General features: G+C 28.7%; 2 long non-coding RNA genes across 2 annotated transcripts; both read left to right on the top strand.

The window, feature by feature from the left end:
- Positions 1 to 410: 410 nt before the first annotated feature.
- LOC121128162 (uncharacterized) lies at positions 411 to 24,954 on the top strand. The gene is made up of 2 exons (XR_005868066.2): positions 411 to 554; positions 24,372 to 24,954. It is a non-coding gene; the product is annotated as an uncharacterized lncRNA (long non-coding RNA).
- Positions 805 to 12,018, top strand: LOC121128163 (uncharacterized). The gene is made up of 2 exons (XR_005868067.2): positions 805 to 2,251; positions 2,311 to 12,018. It is a non-coding gene; the product is annotated as an uncharacterized lncRNA (long non-coding RNA).
- Positions 24,955 to 25,440: the final 486 nt, after the last annotated feature.

Raw genomic sequence — 25,440 nt, 5'->3', positions numbered from 1 at the left:
TTATAGGTTAATTAATACAACAACAGTACATTTTGATACCTCCTAATAATATAATTTTCAAATTTCATTGCTATTTTTCGCGTTTATTTTCAGAATCCGTAAGAGCGATTTGAAGTTAAATTGATACTCATATAATAAATAATCACTACATTAATCGATTACCTATTGTATCCATAGTATCAAATCTTCTGCAGTTCTGCAATACAATCTACCCGCAATTACTGTATAAATTTAAATATAATCTTGTTAGTCCATTAGCAACTCATCCCTGTTTAATATTTTTATTCTTAGAAACTTCTTTTCCATATAGTAAATGTATATGAAGGATGAAGTCATCCGAGGGCACGACTTGTAAAAATATAAACATAGGCAGTAGATACATGTGTATTTAAATATTAAGGTATACTTCTGCCGCCTTCAGCCATACAAAAACAAAGCAGGCCCAAAATATAAAAATCTGTAAATAAACTTTTACTTTTAGCAATTTGTCATTTTGTGTTTGTGTTGCAAAGTATTTCAATTGTGATATTATAAAAATATAATAATAAGAAAAGGTAAGACTATTATTTAACTATTTATGTTTGAGTGTTATATTTAACATTGATATAACTTTGAAGTATAATTGTAGAGATTCACATCCTTCTTGGAATTATTTTTTTTGGGCGTTTTACGCATTATTACTCATACTTGTCACTAAGCAGATTTTAAACTTAAATTAAATACAGATTCATATTTTATTATAATATTCATATTAAAATTTTTTAATCTATTTTGAAATAGTCCAATAACAAAAATGTAAAAGGGATGGAGTAACATTCTACCCATAATTATTGCTAAAATAAATAATACTAAATCTTTAGTAAAATCTACATTTTCATTCATTTATATATATTTTTACGAATTGTTTTCTATATGATTTATTTGCTCAATATAAATAGCAGATCACGAATAAAAATATGATGATGTATTTGATCAAAAATATGCATATATATCTTTAGTAATTACATCTATTCATATATCTTTTATAGAATTTGATGCCTTTTCTTGTATTTTTATTTCTTTTTATTTTACTGAATATTTCATTATAGTTCATAAATAACTAAAATAAAATTTAGTAATGCAAAGGCAATCCATAAAAACTAGGGCTGTGCCGGTTCTCATTTAGGACAGAAAACTTTAGTCGGCAGTTCAGCTTAGAATAGGTCCGGCTCAGTTCTGTGTACCATATTCTAACTCCTTGGAATACTCTATATAAGTGCGTTTGGAGGAGAGGGTGTTTGCTTCTCCTCATATGAGTGCCCAATCTCTAGAGGCCATTGAGAAAGAGTGGACCAAGCCCGAGTTTGATCTGCTTGGGATTTAGGCCTCGTATTGAGGCTATTATAAGGGGCGAGACCTCACGTTTGAATAAAATTTGTGCCAGGCATTACATTCAGATGGTTTTGTTAAATAAATGTTCTCACTTAACCTTTTGTTAAAATTTTGCTCTTGAAAATTTAAAAAAAATAAAATGTGTACTACAAGATAAGATCAATATGTGTATGAGAAGCAAAGGCAAGACTTTTTGTTATTGGCTTAATTACTCTGTGCTGTCTTGACTAAGACTCGCTAAATTTTAACACAACATACCTCCATATATCTTCTATTGTTTAAATATATTTAAAAGGTAATAACAGTCATAGTTGTTCTACAAATTGTATTTGAATCCGATTTGTCAAGTGTTGCAACTGTCCCCGTATCCAGGCACGATTGCAACAGTTAAAAATGATATAATTTGAGTTGGAAAGTTAGAAAAAATAGTTTCAATAATATTTAATATAATAATAACATAATTATGCACATAGTCCAAGGTTAAAAAATATGAAATCTAAAGATCGTGTTTTTTTTTACTGCTACCTGAGAATGATTTTTATTTACCAAAGTTGTCATCATTGTTCTTTTATTCTTGAGGAAAAAACGATAGTAAATAAATATAAAATAAACACTTGTGCGTAAGAGACGAAGAGGCTTTGAGTATAAGTCCTTGTTGGACTCGGAGTAGAATTAAGGATCGCCATATTAGTAATTCCTACCTATATCACTGGGGGTTGTGTTTACTTTATTTATCTCATAGCTAATTTAATAAGCCTAGCAGCTCTCTTCCTTAAAATGATTAAAGTGACCATGTTAATTTTTTTTTTTTTACATACCGGCGTTTTATATCATTTGAATCTCCGCTGATAGTTTGTCAGCTGTGGTTACTTGGAATAAGGTATTCACTGAATGGTATGAAATTTAAATGTTTTTAAAGAAATTAATTTATTTTATCAGGAACTATTGAAAGATCTAGAACTGAACAAACGCATTTGGGTGTTACTTCACAAAGAAAAAAACACAAGATATAGAATTAGAATGAACCAAATGTCGGAAAAAACTATTACAAAACATTTGAGTATGTCAAATTATATTTTGGTTGCCTATTTATTAATATTAACACTATAATCGTCGTCATTTTTAAAAACCAAAAATGGCAATAGGATCAAAAATGAAATCAAGCTTAAAAGTGCAATGAAAACTCGACATAAAATTTTTAGATTAACAAATTTTATGGGGAAAAAAATTATCATAAAATAAGGGAGTTTAGATCCAATTAAAGCTAATGAAAAATTGACTCTAAAAATGTGGGAGTGTCAAATATGACTCCTCAAAGATTATATTATTAAGTAACACTATCTATAATTTGATATTGACATAAAGTTCCTTTATCATTTGATCTTTAACTTATTTTTTCTCATTTCTTTCAAAATAATAAAACTTAAACAAAAACCGCAAAAAATATGCTTTTGAAATTCAAAATCAGAGCTGTATTAGTGGTTATGATGCAACTTTTTTTTTATATTATGTTTTTAAAAATATATACTCGTATACTATTTTTGTTGCTTAACAATGGCGTTTGTTTAATCCTCTTATCTGATTTCATTTTAAAATAATTAGTAAAGCAGAGATTTTAATACCTTGTGAAAACTTGAAATTTACACTCTCACATTATTATGAATTCCCTGGATTTTAAGTGACTGACTTCAAAATTTGGAGTCAGAGTGGAATTGAAGATCAACATCGTCGTAATTCTACCCTATATTCTTGTTTATTTCCTTCTCCCCTCCTCTCATATCACAGCTGATTGCAGCTGACATAATGAAACATCATTACGGCGGAGCTGCTTTTCTCCAAAATAATATACAAATTGTCAGGATTATTATAGGAACATTTCAAAATATGAACAGAATGCACGCAATTTTTATCACTACTAATGACTACATTGAAGTCATTCACGGCAAATTTCTTCCTTTGTTGATTTAAAAAAAAAAATCCTGAAAGTAATATAGTTTTCTAGCAGAATGGAGCTCATGTACATTCGCATATTATTTTTGCAGCTTAACAATGGCATCTTTTAAATCCTCTTATCTAATTTCAATTTGAAATACGAGTTTAAAATAATTGTTAATGCAGATATTTTAGCACTTTGTGAAAACTTGAAATTTATACACACAAAATGTTCCGAATTTCCGGGATTTTAAGTGACTGACTTCAACAATTCCTAATATTGATATTTTCTATACAATATCAGCTTTATAACAATATACAAATTTTCTTCATTAATGAAAAAAAAATGTAATCAGAGGGGAAACAAGGCTTAAGGTCTCTACATTAATTCGTGCGGGTCACACTCTAACTGAAATTTCAAGGCTTATTGAAGTCTCCATGAAGACTGTCTACAATGTAAAGAAGAAGTTGGAATGAGATGTAAACTTTTAAAAGAAGGGGAGCGATGTTAAGAATTAAGAATCTTCATTGTCAATTCGAAATCATACTAAGGATAATGGAGTCTCTCACACTGAAATTAATAAAGTATTAACAAAACATGGTGGTAAGCCCTTGGTATCGTTAGCGAGGCATATTATGACGAACAGCATAAAACAAATCTATCTACAACATAACAAAAAATTGTCAAATGACCTTAAATCTCCAACAGCTGGAAAAGTAATCCTTTTCTTAAATGGTGTCATTCTTTTTTAACTCCTAAGTTATTAACTTCTTTTCCTATTAAATCCAAAACCTGATTGAACATTAGTGTATGCTCATAAAAGACGGAGAGTAACCTAAAGGATTTGTGATGGAGTTTGTGAATTGTAAGCCCTTGTAGGACTCAGAGTGGAATTGAGGATCAATATTTGAGTAATTCTTGCAAATTTTCTTATTTATTTCCTTCTTCCCCTCCTCCCTTGTAACAGTTGATTGTAGCTAATGTAATGAGACGTCATGACAGTTAAGCGGCTTTCCTAAAACACTTTCGAAATTGTCAGGATTATTATATTGATTTTCGTTTTTTTAGAGCATTGCAAATAAATAATAATTATTTCGTCAATTAAATAACAACTGTAAAAGAGAAGAATTAATGTTTGTCAAGAAGTGATGAATAATGTATGCACAGTCAGGGACATATCCCATCATCCATTGGAAACCCTCATTTGTGATTTAAGTAATTAATAATGGAGCTGTGTTAGACAAAAGATTTTTAAGAAAACTTGAAAGAGTGCTCCAAAAGCAATTACAAGTATGATTCAGTTTTATCAAAGAAAGAGCTAATTTTTTATAAAGAATTTCCTTTTATTCCTTTCATATCTAACTAATAATCCCATATCTCATTTATTAGCAAGTATGGAGGAAGGACCTCTTATTTAATCTCATCGAAGGAAGACCTTTTTTAGGGAGTATCCATGCAAAAAGATATTATATTATCAGTTTCTTCGTAGCTGATCATATTTTGAACCATTTCTATCCGTAGATTACATTACATTAAGTTATTCATGTTTCACTTAAAAGATAAAATATAATAATTCATTGAATCAAAATAGTTATGGTTATAATAGAGAGGTTGTATGATTTTAAAGGTGAATATTTTATAAAGATATAAAGTAATCCATAAGGTATCAGAATTGCATAAATATATACCAAGCATCCTTTGGAATCATTTATTGTTAAATATTTTTTTGTAATATAAATATTACTAGAAATATGAAGCAAATATAAAAATTGTAAACTGTGTAAATTTCATATTTTTACCTCCTATATACATATAATACTATACAACAAAATGAATGTTATGGAGCGCCATGAGTTATTGTTATTTAAGCTGTAGAACATAAATATGACCAATAAAACTTTCTATCTAAAAAGATTTTGCCTTTGAAGTCTTTCTTTAAATTCAAGTTTCTAGGGTATAAAACTACAATTCATTGCCCTAACTCGACATGAAAGAACTGTATAGATGAAAATCAAATTAACTAACAATTTCATACAAATATTTGAGCATTTGAAAAATAACCTTACATAAAAGTCTTTTTTATTTTTTATTCAAGTAATTTAAATCCTAGCTGAAGTTATAGAATAAATCTGATATTTAAAATAAAATAAAGTTGCATTTCTAAAGGTCTTGCAAATTAATAAATAAATATTCCAATATTTTGCTATTTTTCTTCGGTTTTACCACTCATATCTCGCTTATTTTAATATCAAGTGTCTTTTGTATTATTATGAAATATACTTCCAGAGCTCATTTATTGCAAATAAATTGTATTTTATACATTTTACTACTCCATGCAATAATGGATACATTTTTTTGCTATGGTAATGAAGCATAACTGAAAAAGGATAAAAAAGGAAGAAAATATAGTCAATAGCGGGAAAAAACTTTTTAAGAAATTCAAAAAAAAAAATCTATAAAATGTTTTATGAGGCCATGAATATTTGTTCAGCTTTATTTTCATCTTGTAGAAAGAAATGTTAAGTTTGAGTATGTGTAGTTCATACCTTTAGATAATTAAATTAAATGTGATGAATGTTAATCTATATTTATGTATTTATTTGGATTCTAGACGTATTTGCAAAAAAGAAGAAAGATATACAATTTTTCTTTTTATATGCAGACGTACTGGGGAGTGAATAAGTCTTGCAACACCTTATTAACTGTATATATATACAATAACATTATTTTTGAACTTGGCTCCATTGGTGGCAATGAGATCCTCCCAGCGGACAAAAAGGCCACATACACATTTGTGATGTAGCTGCAACTCATCTTCTTCCACCCATTATCCACAGAGGACTCTAGGATTTCAACCTTGCAGACTCAACAAGCTTTGAACTTCACTTGGTACCAGATGTTGTTGTAGTCCAACAAGTTGAAGTCCAATTCGTGTGTGGCCAGAAGTTTAAAAAAGTTGAAACTGGAATTGTTGATGCCCTTGAATCAAGAATGGTCTCTCCTTTAAACCTTTTTGACTTTTTCATTGCAGTTTGAACACATTTGTCAAGTTAGATTAGTATAGAAACTTCTTTTTTTTTTTTTTTTTTTTTTTGCGAATTGAACCATCAAAAATAATATGCTCGGCATCTTTGGGGTTAGCTTGACTCGAGTAAGATCCTTCTAGCCGTATCCATATTATAGGGGTTTGAAAACAAAGTAGACGATGTAGTGGTTAACACCATTCTGCTTGACGATGTCCGGGGTGTCATGGTCGGTGTGTATCAAAGTTATGATATCTAAATTTTTCCATTCCATGTTTGTCCAGAATTTGATATATTTTTTTGCAATATCTTCTTTGAAAAATAACAAAAAGCTTTTTAGCTTTTAATATTGAAATTAAGATAAATAACTCAAATAAACATTGATTTTTACGTGAAAATATATTAAGTGGAGATTTGCATTCTACAGAGTACACATTCTAGTCATATTTGTGCTCTACCTTTTTTTAAATTTAATATATTTTACATATATACTTTGTTTTTTAAAAGAAAAATGGTGCATAAATATGGAAAATTTGAGTTATATAAAAATAATTGAAATTTAATGATTAATTCTCGTAATTCTTGACACATTAACAATGTATATGTATTTTGTTTTTTTGTTTCAAATCTGAATTTAAATAATTTTTATGAGTACTCTTACGCGTTTTATAGGTTTGGGCCAACTTTTAGGTATAAAATTAACCATTAATTTTCATGAAAATAAACTTGTTCTCTGTCACATATTATTTCAAATTCAAACATCAAACATTTGATAAAATGCAATGTTAAGATCAAACAACTATCTATTTGAAAGTTTTTTTAATAATAAGAATAGGAACTTTTTTTTTCTTTGTCTATAAATCAAGAGTTCATTTGTAAAGCGTAAGTATATCAAAATATTATTTGCTTTCATAAGGTCTAGTTGGGCGGTTATATTAATTTGATTTCATATTTCCAGTTATTTTTGAAACTTTGAAAAGTTCCAAAATTGAAGGTTAAAATATATGTTAGGATATATATTAATCAAAACTGGGTATTCAATTAGCAACAAACAGGTAAAATTTTAATAATGTGTATGTAAATTCACAATCAGATATGAATTTAATGAGTAAGAGAAGTGATATCATGCTTCAAAAATAAAAACTGCATCACAAAGAATTATTTGTATTCTTCCTTTGAATTTCCCACTCCCATTTTTAAAATGAGTAATAAGAACTCATTGATACAACCAGTATTGTCTTGTAAATCAAGTAGGCGTATAAACTGGTTTAAAAATAGCAGTATGTATTACTTGTACTATTTTTATACACAAAGGGAGTTATTACTTAGATCTTCTATATTATTTGTGAAGATTATTATAACTTCAGTGAACATAAAAGCCCCATAAATATAGTAACCCTGAAAGATTACATATCTACGAATAGGGGTTGATATATAGCCCCTTTTCTGTTGAACTCATTTGATTCTTCAAAATAACAAATAAACATTGACAAAAGCAACAAATACCTATTTATATAATAATAAACAACACAAAGTTTCTCCGTATGTAATAATGAATGAAAAACAGACATTTTTGATGAAAGAAAGAACAATGTAGTCATATCAATGACACTTCGCAGGAGTTTTTGCATGTAGCATCAGTATATAGGGTGCACTATATACTGATGCTCCCTCATTTATATTGTTAATATAAATATATGTATTGAAATATTTTCCCGTAACTATTTTACTTTTCTCGCCTCTAATCGATAAAAATCTACAAATTTAGCCATTTTTAGGGATTTTAAGCACAAATGACTTTGATTTAATTCAAATATCACTGTTTATCTTGTAACATTTAATGCAGATGTTAAGTCTTTTAATTTTTTTATGGCCATTTGATGGAGTTTAATCAAGATTTATTAGAAATTTGTCCATTTTCTGTTGTAAAAATATTAAGTATGAGCCTTCATTAATTATGATGTAATGGCGTAAGTAAAAACACTCTATATTCTAATTTACCTAAGAGGAGATATAACACATATAAAAATATATTATTTGTGTATTTATTCAATATCAGTTCGTCTAATGATATCAAAGTGGATTGGTAAAATGTACATATATATATGGTGTTGTGTCCCACTCAGTTCAGTTTCGGTCCAGTCCAGTTCAATCCTAAAAACTTATAAACTTCTGCCCTTCATAACGTCACTCAACTTTATTTCTTCTTTTTTAAATCGGTTTTAGTACTGAGAGTGCTAAAAATACCATCAGCTTAAGGACCGGTCCTAAGACAAAAATTTACTGAACTGAATAAATAAGGACCGACACAACACTACATAGAGAGTGGAGACTCTAACTTGTAGTAGCATTTAATTACCATTTTATTTTTAATAAAGAAGTTTCATTACAGAACCAATCGACGACTGAAACAAAAATAAACAAGCTTTGTTTTTATTCCATGTCTCAAAGTTTAAAAATGCAGGAGTTACAACAAAAAAGGCAATGTGAGTGGGATCTCCAATGCACCAGTTTCAATGCCGAGAAGGCTGATGACTCTTGACATCTCCATCCGGACAGCTTACACCATCAATAAGCCTGTTTCAGCCCCATACAGCCAAGAAGAACCAAAACTTATCCAGTAAAAATATTCATGACCTCTGATGTTCTTCGATGTGGCCCTCCTCCAGCCATGACCTTGACCCCCTGGACTTTGCTGATTAGGACTTTGCTGATAAGAATGTCTGTTGGACCTCCAATCAAAATTTGAATCCGCACAGAACTGTCCTCATAACAGAGTGGTACGCCATGGACACGTCCTTAATCATCAAGAGCTGCTAATCTGTTCATTGGCGTATCGAAGTTGTCATTGCTTGTGAAGGTGGAATATAAAATATAGCTAAATATAATACTTTAAGTAGAGATGTACCGATACCTAAATCTCAATCAATTTCGATACCGACTCCTTATTATGTAAAAAGGAATTACATAAAAAACCTTTTTTTTATGAGTTACTTCAATTAATTAGGACTAGACAAGAAAAGACATAATTATATCAATTTTGAAATGCTTTAATGCTATTTTTCAATCGTTAGTAACTTTTATTTTTGTCTATATGGTTTTTTCACGGCACTATATGGCTTTCAATTGTAAAAATGTGCTAAAAACGTGACTGTAAATCTCAAGCCTGAATCTGCTAAATAATTTAAAGTTTATTTTTTAAGTTTTACGAGTTACAACAACAATAATATACTAGATTTCATACCAAGTACTTACCATGATCGGAATTTTGTAATAAAGGTCTATCATTATTGCACTTATTATATTTTGAAATAAAAATTAAATAAAAAAATATTTGTATTCGGAAACCGTTTACCCTTAAACATAGATTAGTTTAAAATATTATCCTCACTACCTGTTATTGGTTAGCAAATTGAAATAATAAAATTAGATTTTTTTTTTGCTTAATAGTGCATATAAATCGGCAATATTGAACCGATTTCAATTCTTCAAAAAAGAGCCATTCTTGATTATACGGATTCTGATGCATCGTAACACCCCTAATTTTATCATATCACATATTTATTTGTAGTTGTATTTTCTTGACTACATAACAATAATTTTTTGTAATTTAATCATACTTCTACAAGTTTTGGGGCCCCCTTCCGTATATACAATAGCTATAGATACACTTCCGATGTGACTTTCTCTTCTTCCTCCTTTTCAATAAACAGAGTTCTTGGTATTGGTGAAACAAAGGCTTACATAAATTGATAGAAGATATTATTTTACATCAAAGTAAGCAGTAATACATTTTCTTCATAGAAAAACAATGTAAATCAAGAGAAAATGTTTTTTGATAAACTTTTTTTTCCTTCATAAAAATACTTACATAATATTTTGAACACTACAACTAAGAAATCCTATAAAAAGACAAAGAGAAAAATAAATTAAGTTTTTCTTTCTGTGTATGTGTGAAGAATGATGATAGACGAGAGGCACTATCAAAACAATTTAGGAGTGACTATGACAAACAACTTTCATTGTGGCATAATTTCTGCTGAAATCATTTATCAAACGAAAAAAAAAGCAAAACACCAATGGCTTAGACTCAAAGCTTTGATCTTTTTATTCATGTTTATTTCCATCGACTTTTATAATGATAGGATTTGTTTGTTAATTAAAATAATGTAGCAAGTAAATTTTGTAAACTTTTTCAATAAAAAAACAAAAAACTATTAAAATAATTGATTTGATCAATGCTATCATTCATTTAAGAAATATTTAAAGTCGAAATAAGTTTAAACTAAAACGTGAATTGATATTAGTATAGCTTACAAAATAAACAAAATTTGTATAAATAGTTTTCATATCTACGTATTTTGTTTTAGAAAACTTTTAAAAAATTATAAAAACTAAGAAGGGTTGTTTAATTATATTTTTACCTTCTTATTTAAAGTAATGTTTAAATACCAGACTAAAAAAGTCTTTGAGTAAGTTAATAGTTGACAAAAATAATAATCAAATTTTCTTCTATGAAAAGTAATTATGCTGTCATAATTCATGATGAAAAATACATACTTCAGGATGTAATTCCTAAGCATTTTTTTTGCGTGCAAGTGTTGTTGCCATTGGCAGCCTGAAAAGTGTTATTTATTTTCTAAAGCTGTTATCATTATTGAGAAGAAAACAGCAAAGTATAGAATGGTCTGCTCATGTATGAAGGAAAATATTATTGACGATTTTTGGAGAGTTATGAGTGTACGTCCCTGTTGTACTTGGAGTAGAATTGATGATCTAAAACAGAATAATTACTGCATATTTCCTTGTGAACTTGATAATCTAATGAAACATCATGACAGCTCAGTGGATCTCCTCTTAAACATTTTACAATATGTCAGTGTTACTATGTCAATTTTCAGTTTTTTTTATGTATCAAAAATGCTTCCATTGTAAAACCCCCAGCCATACTACCTCAATTTTGAAAAAGAAACACTTACTTATGTTTAAGATTGTCAATGAGTTTCTAAGTTGTACATATCCTGTAGAATCTAAGGTAACTTTTTGTTTTATACATTGTCAGCAAAAATACTTCTTTAGAGACTTAAGAAAACCTTGAAAAAAATGTTATATAATAATCCATGTATAAAATTTCTCTATCTTACCAATCTTCATATTTATAAGATTTTCCGCAACATAAATTGAACATCTAAAGACTTTGTAAGTTATTTTTGTGTGACAAGTTGATCAAATCTATAGCATATTGGAATTATAGCACTTACATATTATGTATTCGTAGGATTGTAAATCGATTGTATTTTCTGTATGTATAAAAAAAACCGAAAAGTTATAAAGTAGCCCTAACAATTTGAAGAATAATTGAGAGGATATAGTTGTTATAAACTTTTATTAGATTAGCAAGAAACAACTATGAGAGAATATAAATAAACACAAGTTCCACTCATTATCAAACAAGGACATAGGTAGGTATTAACCTTTTTTGGATACTCAATTCTTATCTGAATCCAACAATGATTTACAATTATAACTCCACAACAAATCATTAGCGTTACTCTCCGTCATTCATAAGCATTCGTACTCGGGGTTACACTTTCTTATAAGACATAATCTCGTCCAGAATTAAATCATAATAATACTTTAGCTTTAGAAATAAAATATAATACTGTTCAGGTTGCCAAATAGAAACAAAAACATACATGCTAAAATGAAAATGCTACAAATTTACAACCCTACCCATACTAGAATTCATATACTGTCTCCCATAGATTTTTGGAATAATTAAAGGTCTATATTGTGAGCATTCTGTGAATGTAAAAAGAATAAAATCCAAAAATGACCGTGGTCACCCCGACAATTTGAAGATTGTTTGAGAGGAGAGTAGCATAACCGTTATGACGTTTCATTAAATTAGCTGTGTGCAGAGCTACGAGATGAAGCAAATAAACACAAACTCATCTCTGTATATAGCAATGATATAGGCTGGAACTATCGTCATTCATGAACTCACACACCTGGTGGATTTACAGCTTTATATATATGCGTATTTTTATAGAGTAAATATAAGATTTTATGAAATACGCTTTCTTTTAACAAAATTTAAAAAAAACATTGATTGTTTTTTCCTGTTGCTGATTGTGTAAAATCTTCATTTTTGTATTATCAATGGGAGATAATTTATGTAGATGGGGATAAAAATGTGTTTACAAATGAAAATTCTCTCTCATGATAATAAATATAACATACTTAAATTCACTTACATACATAAAATACGGAAATGAAACACAATAGAATTTGTCAATAAACTTTTAACATATAATTTGATAAATAACATTGTAATGCTTTAGAAAAAGAGAATAAAATAAAATAAAACTAAGCTTGATTTATTTGTAAATGCTTCTAATTCTTTGATAAACTTTCTTATATAATACTAGGCGGAGTACCAGACATAGCAGGTAGTTATTAGGTGAACAGACAAACTTTGTTCTATTTATAGGTATAGTAGAGAGTTCCCTAAGAAATTACTCTATTCTTAGATGTTCTCTTCTCAAAATTGAAATAATAATGATAATATCTTGATCAAAAAAATAATTAAAAATGAGTCCTCAACTTCAGTTGTATAAAATGGCAATTCTTTTTTATGCGATTCTTAACTTACAGAGGTGTATAAAATATGTTCAAGAAAGTGGGAGAGGCTTTTTCTAGTTGGCAAACTGAACAGGATTTTTATTTCCCAAAGCTGTTATCATTATTATTTTATTTTTGAGAAGGGAACATCTAAGTATGGAGTAACAACTAGCTCGTGTGCTCATGAAAGACAGAAAGTAAAGATAAGGGAGCACTCGGAAGTTATAAGAGTAAGTCCTTTTTGGACTTAGAGAAGAATTGAAGATCGACATTGGAGTAATTCCAGTCTATATTTTATACAAAGCTGAGTTTATTTATATTTATTTCTTCTTACGACTGCTTGCATCTGATCTGTTAGAACTTCATGACAGCTAGTGTTGTCTCTAGTTGCAAACATTCTTCAAGTTATTTAGGAATACCTGGTTCATTTTTGGTTTATTCTATTTTTACATACTAACAGATAGTGTTATATCTGTCGTTATTCAGGACTTCAGACTCCCGTCCAGTTTTGTCTTGGCCCAGTCCAGTTCAGTCTTATATATTAGTCCTAAAACTAATAAAAGTCGGTTCTTGATGACGTCACTCAACCATGATTCTTTTTTTTTTAATCAGTTCTAATACTGAGAGTCTTAAGGACTGGTCCTAAGGCTGGACAAGTCCGAATCAATGTCAAAATGAAACAACAATTCCGACAGACATTTTCTACCATGCATCTCTGTCTATAATATATAATTCTCATTTCATAGGTATATTCATTGTCATTTCTTAAGTCAAAAATTACATACGGATTTCATATATAGAGGGATTGCTTTATTGTTACAGATGAAAAAATTTTATACGATAAATCTATTAACATAACTCATTTTGATCTTTACCAAATGGAAGTATCAAAGTAAAAAGTGGGATCCTTTCTTTACCCTAGATTTGTTTTGGAGTTTTATTGCATCGTAAATATATAACATACATAAATACAAAAATAGTTTCTCCTTTTGAATAAGACAAATTTATTTTATGAAAAATAAAAAGTTATATTTACATTTAATATTATGCAATCATAAAAATCAAAGTTGAAAGCTTAAAATAAACCTAAGCTTTTATGAATGCATACATATATGTACCGGGTGTTACATGGAAATTAATACATTTTTCAATTGTAATTTCAACTATTATGGGCACTTGTCAGAGTGCAAACCTCTGCATCTGGTCATTTTTCATAAACCGGATTTTTTATTATATAGAGCATCATTATTAAACTTACACAAGGACACCAATTTGAGCTCAATTTGTTCCAAAGCCCATTTTGCATTTTTACTTAAATCATGACTTCTCAATATTTAATGACCTGTTACTGTGACTATATATAATTTTCAAACCGCATTAGACAAAAATCGATCAGTAACTTTTTCCTTAATCCTAGTCACCTCCTGAAAAACAAAAAACAAAAAAATAGAGTCAAAATCATAAATTGTATTCAACTTCGTTGGCCGATGTAATGTCATTTATACCCGTAGCAAATAGTTTCCTCACTCAATGATATTAATTGACGAAGGGCTTCAGAGTGGTGATGTTCGGATGGCGGCTAGTTCAGGCATTGACTACTCATATAGCCGTAGCAGGTTGAAGTCAGGTCTGTAAGAGGCCATATCGATTTTGTGTCTGTGATATTACTTTTAATTCGTACTGTCGCATGCCACTGTTTGACAAGATAGGTGGCTTGAAATCTATGTGGGAATGCAGAGAACTTGATCCAAACACTTGTTTTTAATTAAATTTTTACTGTAAGAGTGACGTACGCTTCCGGAAAACAAAAATCAAACTAAGCAGTGTCTGGTGCAGCTTCAAACTTAAAAATCGGTTCACACAACCTAGAAGAGTTAACCAGAGTGTCCTATTTTTTTTATTTTTTAAATAATTTAATTAATTTGTATCAAAGAATAGATTGATGAAATTAAAGAAGAAAACAATCTAAATTCCTATTAATTAATAAAAATCAATTAAGACAAATGTCTGTTTTGGTATAAAGATAAAATATGTAAATTTTGAACCACTTTGAAAAATGTGTTACAAGTAGTTCAACGGTCCTAAACTTTTGGAATTTTGCACTTTTATAGAGAAAATATATATAATGTTTTATATTTATGTTATTTTATAAACTCAGGTACATTTTGATAGTTACAGTTAGTAATAGTAAATTAATATTGTGAGCAGAATTTTTGACGATAAAATTTTTCCCTAAAGAATAATTTACAAAAATTACATTTTGCAGAAGGATAATTTACCTAAAAGACTTTTTGCTCAAGTATTACTTGCGTAAAAAATAATATTTAATTTATTTATACATACGATTGTATATTTTATTCGTAATTCAATTGAAAAAGAGAGTATGAAAAATGGGTATTATTTATATACTTTATATGTCTTGAGGATAAATTAATGTTTGTTCTTTTTTAGAAAAGTATTTTTTTATTAATTTTATTCAATAATGATAATTATTAAATTACAGCACAGTAGTTTACGGTTCGAATGTAGTTCGAATGTTTACGTTATATTAAACTAAATTAAATAATAAAAAAACACGGTAGTGGATTAAAGTGCTTCTTTGTTATCAATAAATCATCATTTAACATGATAGATTATTCATATAGAAAAATACTCATGGATTGACGACCAAACATAATATCAGCCAATGAACAATACCTAGTCATTATACTATCATTTTAAATTGAATTAAAATATAGATTTGTATTTATCGAAAAATTAGGTATCATTTTATGGACAATTTCCTATATGGTCCTTCAGTGAAATGTCCGTTCGGCAAATTGTTGTTTTACAAAATGTAAATTCGGCAAAATGTCCATCCGACCAAATAAAATTAGCAAAATTTTCCCAATAATCAGATAATAAATATTCTACTTAGATAAAAAAGTAACTGTTATTTTCTAATTTTGAATTCAATTTTCATTAAATTCACAGATTTATTGTTTTATAATGTTGGTACACATGCTTACAATGTGTGTTAACAACATCAGTCATTTTGCAATGTTAGTTTGGTTTGACGGATAAAAAAGTTATAATCGTATGTATAATCGTTTTTATGTGCTAGACGATTTTTTACTATTCAAAAAACATAGTTAAAAAAAAAAAACTTAGAGACAAATTTTAATGAAACTTTTTTGTACGCTATTAAAATAAATGCTTTTTATACATTGCCAAATATTGAGGAATAAACCCTTTTTCAAAAAGTTAATAAAGAATTTTCTCCATAATTGATGTTTTATTTCCTTTATTTCCAATAGTTGAAAATCGCAGAGTACACCAGAAGACGTCTAATTAGTGTCGTGATGATCTTTATTTTGAACTGAAAACTAAAGTTTCGTCTATTTCAGTCTTGGTATTATCAAGTTCGGTCCTGCATATCAGTCCTCAAACTTTTACAGCGCAGTCCTTTATGACGTCGCTCTATTGTATTTCTTCTTCTTTTCAAATCAGTTTAGACATTCCACAGGACAAACGGTCTTAAGCAGCAGTTTGAAGGACTGATACAACCGGTTTGATGACAGGAATGGACCGAATGAATAAGGACTCACACAACAGTACGTCCAAAAAACAAAAATACTATGCAAGAGTTTTGGAGAGCATGATAAAAGAATTAATTTGGGAATCAAATACAAATTGGACTAGGAAATAGAAAATAGCAGTTTCTTTTTTTATCAAATCTCCTACTTTGTTAAATTTGTTGTCGCCCTGTCCAATAAACTATCTCTGAGTTTATATTATTATAAAACTGTATCTTACTTAACTTTCTATGCAAACTATTTTAGATAATTTTTAAGTTTATTTAAAAATAAATAATGTTGGTATTTTTTCTCAAATACAGATCAGAAAAAGATCGCCAAGGTTATCAAAATTCCAAAGTTTTGGTTTTCTGAGTAAAAAGTATACGAACTGGCTAATTTAACTATTTTAATTCTTTCTTTAAAATTACTGATAAAAGTAAATTAAAACATTTTGATAGCAATTTTTTTTAACTTTTAATTTGTTTTTTCCATTAAAAGCTGTAATAGATAGTTTATAGATAAGACAAAAACATATTTTTAAGGTCCTTATATTTTAGAAATTATATACAATACACTAATATTTTCTAATTTTTTTTTTTTTTTAAATTTCGGGCTTTGATAGACTTAAAACATGCATTTCTGTAAAAAAACAAACAACGATGAATGCCAAATTTTGAGCAATCCTGAAAAAGTTGTAGAGATATCGCTCAATAACCCTTAAAGTTTTGAGCATGGACATTGTTTTCGAAATATTTTCTATTTAATTATCATTCAAGCACACTAATGTTTTTAACACTATTTTTACATAAGTAAATTTAAAAAAATATTTGTTCCATTTTTTGTTCTTAAATAAGTTTCTTTTAAATGGAATGGGAGTGACGTATATTTTGTTTAATCTATTATTCATAGCTATTATTATTTATCTTAATTTTTTAAAAATTAAACTGTAATATGCCATAGGTATGGTAAAAATACTTAATGCAAGGTTAAAAAATATTTTTTACTTCTATTTCTCTTTATAAAAAAAATAATAATTAAAAAAAAATAGTATTATCATTTTGCAAAAGCAATTTACTTATGTCAAACGTAGTCATATCTGCTTGTAGTTGAAAAATAAAAAAAAGGGACTTTTTTTTTTTTAAACGTTAATTTTATATTCTTTAAGGGCGTTGAAAAATAAAACATAAAATATTAATGAATAATATTATAACAAAACTTTTTATTTTTTAACTTTCAAAATTGTACAAAATTTATCATTCATAATTTTTTACCCAAATGTATATTTTAATTCTATGAGAACTCAATACTTCTTAGAACAGTTAGGAGTGGACTAGTCTAATATACATAAACATCTTGTTTAAACTTTTTACAAAGTTTTATGATTCTTTTTAAAAATTTTAAATTCAAATGAACGCTTATGCCTCATTATCTTTAATCATACAATGAAAAAGAAAGATAAAAAACTTTACGTAGTCAAGTATTAGATTATTATCTAAGAATTAAATTTCTGTACTTTCCTTCATAATCTGTGGAGGTAGATTTTTGATGTATTTTTTTAAATAAATGCATAAAAATGAAGATTTATATTGCTACGTGGTTCACGGGGTGTCATTTAAAGTCACAAAGCGGTAGACGTTAACTATTTCTTACATATTGGTTTTGAAAAATGAATTGTCAGAAAGTGGATATTTGAAAATTTTTAGAAGTATGTCAAACATGATGAATACTTTCATATATTTTAAAAAAATTACTCAAGGTTGCTTTTTACAATCATGCTTCATTCCCGCGAGTTTGTCGCATGGGCTGGCTTGTAGGCTGAATACTATTTTACTTTTGTAAAATTTAGCAAATGAAACCGCTTGATTTCCCGAAAAAATCATTTTTTAAATATATAAAAAAACTTCCTCCCCTTCTGAAAATTTTGAAATTTCTTTCTCATAAGCTATGAAGTAAATCCTATGACGGCGTATGTATTAACTAAATATTTACTTTGACTTCTAATAAAGAATAATGCTGTTTGATTAGTATATATTAATTGTTTGTGTACAATTTTAATAAGTTATGAAAGTGTGCAATTGAAAATATTATTAGTTTTTGTGTAAACCCTTAGAAAATGTCTACAAATTTTAAAAATAATCATGCCAACATCAATCGGGAAGAAAAATTGTTCTCCTTTTTCGTCGCCAAAAAGGATACATAAGATATCAATGGTTGTACGACTTTCAAATCTTAGTTGGATGCCAAATTGTCAAATTATTGGGAACTTTTTTCTTTTCAGTAGTGAAAAGCGATATAAGATTGGATCAAAATTACATCAGTTTCCAGTATAATCATTGATGCAAATTATCCAGCCTGTTGGAGCCCTTACTGTACAACCAAAATACTATTTTTTGATTATCATAGTTTATTTAAGTAAATTGAAAAAATGAATTGTTTTAGTTCTGTCGCAAAATTAGTAGACATAATTTTTCGATTATAATAATTACAAATAATATCTTGTTGATTCCCAAGTATAATGTTTTTTTGACTAATTAGCATAATTTCAACTGTTTTGCTTAATAATTGGGCTAACGTTAAACCCAAGTTCATAAACTTTGTCAAAAAAAGGATGTCACTTACGGAGGTTTAAGATATTCCCAGAAAATATACCTTTAGGAGTAAAAAAAATATTTTCATTGATTATATAATTAGATGTGTAATGAGAACCGATTTAAATTTATATTATGTATATATCTCTGATAAATGAGACACATTATTTTTCATTTAGTGACTTTAAGTATTACTTTAAGTGACGATATTAATCATTTTGGAAATAATTATATATTTACAAAACTCTTTTTTTTTTTTTTTTTTGAAACCATGGGATTTTCTAGTACTGAATTCTCAAATTAGCTCCTCATTCAAATAATAGTATGAAGCAACTATAACTTATACAACTATAACAATAACCTCTTGAGGAAAATTGTATGAATATTTTTTAATAATAAGTATTCATTATGGACTCAGATAAAGTTTTTTTTTATTCCTGGTTTTTGTTATACTCTAAAAGCTACAAAGAAACTCTTAAAGTTCTTTTATTTTAGCGTTTGAAGTGAAAAAGTAGCTAGAGTCAAGTTGAGCAACGCTAGTTATAGGAAATTGATATATATATATCTAGGTTATAACAACCAAATTTGGAGTTTTTCACCTATCTAATTTAAATTAGGATAAAATGGTAATTTTTAAAGATTTATCCATAAAACAAAAACGAGCAGAAGATAGAGCCATTGATAATATAGTTCACACAATATAGCCTCCAATGGCTTCAATAACGCCCTTGATTGGGGTTGGGAACTATGCGCATATTTACCGGAAATATCCAGAAATATGTATTGCCATATTTCACTGTTACACCCTGTGTAAAAAAGGAAAGAAAGAGAAAAATATTTTATTTGTCTAATTTATAGTAAACAGAGAACAGGAGCTAAACTATTGATGTTGAAATGGTTTGAAATGATAATAGGACCACATAGGCAATAATGCAACATATTTTAGTGTCAATCATACTAAGAAACACTATTATTTTGTACTATTGTTTATCAACAACAAATACGATAATAACTTGCCCCATAGATTTCCTACACAAACTTAATATTACATTTTAAATACCATTAACTTTGGTACGAAATTGGTGGCAAAAGAGTTACATGGTTTTGTTTTTTTATAGACACACTCATACGTAGCTACTCGAAATTTAGATGTTAAAAAATAACAGATTGAAAAAAAAGGCGTGATGTGTTATTATTATTTCATTCTTGAGGAAAGAACATCCAAGTACGTGTTAGTGTGCTTACAGAAAATGTAGAGTCCCACTGAGGATTTCTTGGGGAGTTATCTTCTATATTATTAAAACAAAGTTTGTCTGTTTGTCGACGCCTAATAACTCCAGCCAATGCCAAGTATTACGGCAGCATATAAATGATGAGCACCTAATATTGTAAATGATACATTGTAGACCATCAACATAACTATTTCGTTTTATGGTGGTTCGGGAAGTCGGAGTATCTCTTTTGTTACCATGTTATAAATATGCATCTAATATTTATTAATGGGTACTATAATCTAATGTTATATTTTTTTAAGCTTTATAAAGATTATAATCAATAGAAATACTTTTTTTGCAAAATGATACGTTTGACTGAATATGCAAATTTGAAACTAGTTCTTGAAATGAAAAAAAAAAAAAAAAGAATACATACATTCTTCCTTTTACTGAATCATCAAAATCATAGGTATACTTTAATAATAATTTTGAAAATGTGGCGTGTTTCCTTCTAATGTAAATACATTCCTATTATTATTACTAGTATGTGAGATATACACATGAAGGAAAAAAAGATTTTTTTTCAAAGAATAAATTTGAGCGAATTAGGTATAGAGATAGGAAACTATATATTATCTAGATATTGCTATCATAAATAAAAATAATGATTTGACAATATTGATTATAATCTTGAATTCTTCAATCAAAGGTAACTTTTTAAAAAGGCATTTGTCTCAAAATTAATCATATTTTCATTTTTATAAAGCCTCATAATTTGATTGGGTATTCATTCAAAGGAAGTATTAGCATATTTATAATATTTCAATTTCTGCATATTCATTAAATATGTAAATATTTTATTAGAGTATATTTTGATACTTACATTATACTTACTGCCAATGAATAACATTGTTTACCATACAAAGTATATGAACAGATAATGAGACCATTCTACCTCATGTCACCCAAAAAAAGAAAAAAAAAGAAAAGTGGTTATAATTAAAGACTATTTAAGGAAATGTGAAAAAGGATTTTTTTCTAATATAGTGATTTTTAATTACTTCTATTATTTTTTGTAAAATATGCCTGTAGAAAATATAATTCTTTCAGTCCAATTTATCAATTGAACTCAATATTAATGGTGCTCGACGATTGATTTCTTCTTTTTCATTCCAGCTATACTTCCCCCCCCCAATTCTTCTTTTAAATTTTCATCTTGAAACTTTATAAACTATTAAAGTTGACTTCTAAAGCTCAATTCATTATCATTTTACATATGAATAGAGTATAGAAAACCCCAAACAATTAGCATCCTCTTTCGGACAAAATTTGATCAAAATGAGAAATCAAACCATTTTCATTATGAAGGTGACAACTTTAGATTTATAGTAATAATTATTTTTGAAAATCTGTAAATGGTAATATTTAGATATTTATTAAAATATATGCAACATTTTCTAAAGTAACCGCCGTACACATAAGCTCAAGAACGTATTGAATTAAGTCTATTTATGAAGTTCAAACAGCAACAGTAGAGACGGATACAAAACTTATTCGTGGTGCTTGGGCTATAATATCCAACTTTCTTTGATTTCCGTTCCAGTCCATTTCAGTATTTCATATCAATCCTTAAAGCTTCTAAAGTTTGCTCCTTGATGACATCACTCAACTTTATTTATTCTTTGTTTAATCAGTTCTAGTACTAACATCCTTAAGGACCAGTACTAGAAAACAACGTAATGTTGTTTAAATTTAATCCGTAAACTACACATTTCAGCAGGTTTTTTAATTAACGAATTTAGTTAAGTTAAACTTCTATTAAAAGTTTTTAAAAAATGTTTATGATAAACAATTTTTTACATGTCTAAAAAAATGATAAAAATATTGAAATGAAATGTAGGCTTTTTGCCTATCTGTCTATTCATCTGCGTATCACAGCCAATCAGCGGCTATTGATGTCTACAAAAATTTGCAAATACGTTTTTTCACTTAGATTAACAAAAAAAGTTTAAATTTGGATTACCTTAACCTTGACGACTTTTTTGAAAAAAAACCCACACTTATATAGCCTAGTTTTATAAAATTTAAAAAAAAAAAATATATATATGGCAATAAAAATTTAGTAGGAGCTAATTTAACAAAAAAAATTTAGGCCAAGACCAAGGATGGGGTTAAAAATAGAAATGTATAAATTTTTAAGTAATTCAATCGCAGCTATCACGTATTTGTTCGAGGAAGGAGCTAATTTTTTGAAATATAATTCCATTCTATTTCTTACACATCTGTACCACATTTATTGTAAGTGTACATGTCTAAGTATATAAATGATTCAGAGATTTTTTTTTTACTTTTCTCCCGATATTATTTATGTATACTTAGACGTGTACAAACTAGCACGAGGGATGTGGTAACCTGTCTTAATTTCTAATCCCGTATCTCCTTAATTTGTGATTATGGAGGAAGGATTATCGAAAAAAGAAAGAGTATGTTATATTGGCATGTTTCGATTGTACTGGGTGTAGAAATAGAACTGAGACATGCCTCTGCCTAGAAATACTTATACATAGAAAATTTTGATTTATAATATTTTTTCCTATAACAATGCACACTAATTATAAATCTGGCCACCATAAGTCTCAATGATAGCCTCCAGACGCCTCTGGGACCCCTTGCACAAAATAACTGAATAGTCCTTTACTATGATCCTTCACTACTGGTTAACATAGATTTTCAGGTCATCAATATTTAGGTGGCGGACTTTGTAGGCCTTCTTCTCAATTTGCTACCAAATGGAGTAATCCAGTGGATTCAGATCTGAGCTTTGAGGGGTCCAAAGGTTCTTGGACCAGAAGTTCATGTTGCTATTCGTCCACTCTTGAACAATAATAGCAGTATGCCCCGGATCCCCGTCCTACTGAAATACGTAAGTGGCTTTGTTGGACTCCTTCATGGTCTTTGTGATCTATGGGACCACATTTTCCTTCAACACCATCAAGTATTCGGCCGCATGTAACCGGTATCCAACAGGAAACCAAATTGGAGGCATTTTTTCTCCAGTTGATGCCATAACCCCCAACATCATCACAGAGGCCGGATGTTTGGTCTTGGTGACTGTCATGATTCTGTTGTCAGCTTTGCCAAATATAACACCCTCCGATCATTTTGCAAATTGTAGATGGGGTCAATGGTAAAGGTCTTTTGATGAGAGAAAAGAATTAGCTGGTTGCTGTTGTACTTCAATCCATTCAAAAGTTGTTGAGATCACTGAAGACGGATTTCTTTTTGATGTTGGGACACGAGTGGCCTTTCAATTCTTTTAAGCGACCTTCACCCAGCCTTTAAGATGACATTTCCCACATTAGATCGATACACTTTCTTCTTCTTGGCGTACTGTGACATCTTCATCGTTGGTTTGACCTGAAAGGCCGCCCCCATGATAACTTCAGGGTTCACTTTATTGGGTATTCCACTTTTGGTGTTGTCCCCATCAGCCAAACGATTTCTCACCCGACAGACTGAGGCCTTGCTGACGTATAAGGCCTTCATGATGTCTGAGGTGGTCCTCCCCGTGAGTATGAAATTGCCTATGATGGCTCTTCTTGCCTCGATCGTGACATATACAGAATTTTGTTTTATAGCATGTACATCTATCAAATACTTAGAATCTAAGCTATTCAAAAATAATCGGAACTTTAACATTTAATCAGTAACACCTATTCAAACCCGTATTTTTGGAAGGTGTCATTACTTTTTCTACAGACGGTATAGAAGATGAGTGTCTCTTGATTCATCTTATCTATCTATTGACTACTTTACACTAAGTAATTCATATTTCACCAAAACAATAAAATAAACTAATTCAATGAATCAAAACGGTTATATTATAATAAAAAGGTTGTGCGATTTTAAAAGGGAATAGTTTATGCAAGATGTTCAGTAGTGCATGATACAGTAGACTGAATGGTTGGGGAGATATTAAATTACTAGTCTTGTATATACATACATGTAGGTCCATATATTATATCATACTAAAATTAAATATATTTTTTCTTTAATTACAGATGCCACACACAAGTGAAACTCGTAGCACTGGATGCCACTGTTGTTGCTTTCATTGTGGTTGCTTTGGAGGCTTTCACATTCCACTTCCTCGCCCATGTGAACGGATTCGTCACTGGTTTCGCACTTGTAGATATATAAGGGACTTATTACGCTCTTGTTAAACTACTTGCCCTTAGTTTTACGTTACTCCGACCATACGTTACAGAGACCATGGATTAACCAAAAACTAATTCAATGTCAATTTTATAAGATTATATTTATATTCATTTAACTTTTGTATAATTATAATCTTATTGTTTAATATTTATGTATCAAAGTAAATACTCACTCAGAGTATGAAATAGTTACAAATATTTTTATTTTAATCATCTAAAAATACAAATTTATTTCAATATTCATGATTTCCTTTATAATGTCAAGCCAATTATGGTTCAAGGAGTCTAGTATATTTTTTCCTACTCACTTCGTATGGACATATATGTTTGTTAGTATATAATATTTAATATCCTTTTGCCTTTGCCCTTGTATAATATTTTCATTGTTGATACCACTTTCATTAATAAATAATTAATTGGTGCTTTATATTTAGTACACAAGAATTATTCATATGAAAGGACGTGATGTAATAATTAATCAATGTAAAATGTTTTTTAATATAGGGTATAACAATATTCCAAAAGCAATAAAACATGTTTTATAATTCAAAAAAGTTTTATTGTTATTAAAACTTAATAACAATACACATTTAAAATTTATTGACAAAGTTTTGAAAATCATATCAGATAGGACACGTCTCTCATTGTTTAATCAACTAAACTTCAGAATTTTAATCAAATTAAGGGTTATTATGTCGTTTTTTTTTTGTGTTTCTCTTTAAATAAATTTTTATTTAGAGGCTCTGCAGCAGGGATGCTAAACTTATTTTGGCTTGGGGGTCGAATGAAGCTTCATCTGATCTCAAGTAGGGGTCATTCAAATTATAAAAAAGTAAGAATAAGGCTACTTTTTTGTATTAATCACTAATACTTATAATTAGTGCAAAATAATAAATCATTGATAAAAGTCTTT

Source organism: Lepeophtheirus salmonis, chromosome 13 (genome assembly GCF_016086655.4).
Source record: "Lepeophtheirus salmonis chromosome 13, UVic_Lsal_1.4, whole genome shotgun sequence".
NCBI classification, from domain to species: Eukaryota; Metazoa; Arthropoda; class Copepoda; order Siphonostomatoida; family Caligidae; genus Lepeophtheirus; species Lepeophtheirus salmonis.
This window is presented reverse-complemented; position numbering and strand designations above follow the sequence as displayed.